This window comes from Bos indicus, chromosome 18 (genome assembly GCF_029378745.1).
Source record: "Bos indicus isolate NIAB-ARS_2022 breed Sahiwal x Tharparkar chromosome 18, NIAB-ARS_B.indTharparkar_mat_pri_1.0, whole genome shotgun sequence".
Taxonomy (NCBI): Eukaryota; Metazoa; Chordata; class Mammalia; order Artiodactyla; family Bovidae; genus Bos; species Bos indicus.
The window spans coordinates 58,226,924-58,229,909 of NC_091777.1; positions in this window are offsets into that span (position 1 = coordinate 58,226,924).

Sequence of the window (2,986 nt, forward strand, 5' to 3'; positions counted from 1 at the left end):
TACTTGTTCGTTCAACTAAGGCTTTGGGGACACAGAGCTTCTGCACACTCCCAGGCTCTGTCTAGGCAGATAGAGAGCAGAGCAGGGCCAGCCCCACACCCCACCTCGCCTACCTTCGGGGGTTACCTGGTCATTAGCAGGGAGGGCAGAAGCATCGCTAGGCTGGAAGGTCAAGACCCTGCCCTTGAGACAGACTGGGACCTAGGACCCCTTATGGCAGTGCTTGTACCTGGACAAACATCTTCCAGAGTGACAAAATACAAAGAAACTATAAGGGACTAAAAATAACTCCAGGCATCTGCAGCTGGTGCAAATCATGAGCAATAAGATACAAAAAGACCAAAACCTAACTGCCCCGTCTGCTGTGTAGGGAGCAAAAACAGGGTACTGGGCCTGATCCCTGCACCCAGCACCACAGAGGCATGGGCAGACCACCTAAACCATGCCTCTGGCCCCACCCACTGATCCACCCACCCTCATCCCATTTAAAGGACCAGCTCTCCCGACCTCGGAGTCTCAATAAAGCCTGCCCTGAATTTCTTCTCTGGCCTCTCATCCATTTCTTTTGATTAGAGAGCCCAAGGACGCAGTTCCATAACACTCTGTGATTACGTCATTCTCTTACCCCATGCTCTGATTCATCTGTCAGAGGCGGGAACACAGATAAGATCAGTTTTTATCTGGAAGGAAGTTACATCTAGAAGCCACAACCTGTAGAAAGAAGGACCATGATTTTGAACAGAAAAGGAAATTTTCCTGTAACCTTGTTACTGAAAACAATTTGGCCTGTCTGAGGAACAGTCAAGTGCTGGAGTTTGAAGGGAGAAAGGTTTGCTGCAGGCATGGAAGGAGATAGGTGGCTTCTGCTATAAAACACCCTGAAATCCACAAAGGGTTTCAGCAAAGCATTTTTAAAGGCCAAGTGAAGGAGGGTTGCCCAGGGTGTGTGATCAACTCGTGCACAATTCTTTGATTGATTGATGGTGATCAATACTTAGGTGTCAGAAGATCTGGGGGCTACTTGCTCCCGATCTTCAAGTAGTTAATTTCTTCACGTTGGTGGCAGTTTTTAGCATCTGAAAAAACTTAGGAACCCGGGAAGATACCCTGGAGGGGGAAATGGCAACCCAGTCCGGTATTGCCTGGAGAATCCCATGGACAGAGGAGCCTGGCAAGCTACAGTCCATCAGGTCGCCATGAGTTGGATGCGATGGAGTGACTTAGCACTCACGCACACACGGATGAGATCCTGCTGTCTGGATACTTCAGAGAGGGGCTAGAGCAGAGGGTGTGGGGGAGGGTCTCTCCCAGGAAGGCCCCACAGGATGCTTGCTCAGTCGCCAACATCTCTAGGGAAGGAAGAGTGTGGATTGGAAGTCTTCAGAGCTGAGTATGTGGTGAGAGCCTGCCTGAGAACAGGGCCAGCAAAGCTACAGGGTTAACAACTTTTTTTTTTCAACATATTATATATTTTCCTATGCTCTTTAAAAAAAAAAAAAGTCTATTTATTGGCCGTGGTGGGTCTTCGTTGCTGCACAAGGACTTCCTCTAGTTGTGGCAAGTGTGGGGCTGCTCTTCATTGCGGTGTGTGGGCTTCCCATTGCTGTGGCTTCTCTCTTGTAGTTCAGCACAGGCTCTAGAGTCGGGACTCAGTAGTTGTGGCACACGGGCTTAGTTGCTCCTCCTCATGTGGGATCTTCCCAGACCAGAGATCGAACCCGTGTGCCTTGTGTTGCAAGGCGAATTCTTAACCACTGGACCCAGGGAAACCCACCCCCTGTTGTTTTTTTTTTAAGGAGCTTGGTGACATTGACCAAGTTCCAAAGCCCTCAGTATCTGAAGCCATTGTGTCTGTGTGGGTGCATTTAGTCACTCAGTCGTATTCGACCCTTTGGACGACAGCCCACCAGACTCCTCTGTGCAGGGGATTTTTTAAACAAAAAACTAAATATGCACGATGGACTACTACTCAGTCATGAAAAGGAAGGCATTTGAGTCAGTTCTAATGAGGTGGATGAACCTAGGGCCTATTATACAGAGTGAAGTAAGTCAGACAGAGGAAAACAAATATCATATATTAACATATATATATGGAATCTAGAAGGATGGTACTGATGAATCTATTCCCAGGGCAGCATTGGAGATGCAGAAATAGAGAACAGATTTATGGACACAGGCCAGGGGGAGGAAGGAGACGGTGAGACGAATTGGAGAGAGTAGCATGGATGCATACACACTAACATATGTAAAATAGGTAGCCAATGGAAATTTGCTGTATGACTCAGGGAGCTCAAACTGGGGCTCTGTAACAATCTAGAGGGGTGGGAGGGGGTGGGAGGTGGGAGGGAGGTTCAAGAGGGAGGGGACATATGTACACCTATGGCTAACTCATGTTGATGTATGGCAGAAATGAAACCAATAATGTAAAGCAATCATCCTTTAATTAAAAATAAATAAATTTTATTTTAAATAGAGTTTTAAAAGGAAAAAAGAATATACTGCAATGGGTTGCCACTTCCTACTCCAGAGGATCTTCCTGACCCAGGGGTCAAACCTGGGTCTTCTGTGTCTCCTGCATGGCAGGTGGTATCTTTACCTGCTGAGCCCTCAGGAAGCCCGAGCCCGTATACTTCAGAGATCTTCAAGTTAAGTGAGTCAACACTCTGTTTTCCCGGTCAGGTCAACTGGAGCTGGAATGATCTCGCATGTGCCTAACATAACCTTGCCCCTCACCGCCAGGCCCGCGCACCCATACCTATGAGTACCAACTGCCCCACCCCTCCCCACAAGACTTGCCTTCAATTTCGCAGCTCACAACCCTTCCACGGACTTCTGGGAAACTTGCTGACATATGTTCGTGTTTTTTAGCAAGTCCTTCTCTGATGCCCATTAATATACAATAAAAGTGACCAAAACCTGCTGTAGAACGAAATAAGGACCAGTGTCTTAGTCGGTTCAGGCTATCATAATGAAATACCAAATCTGG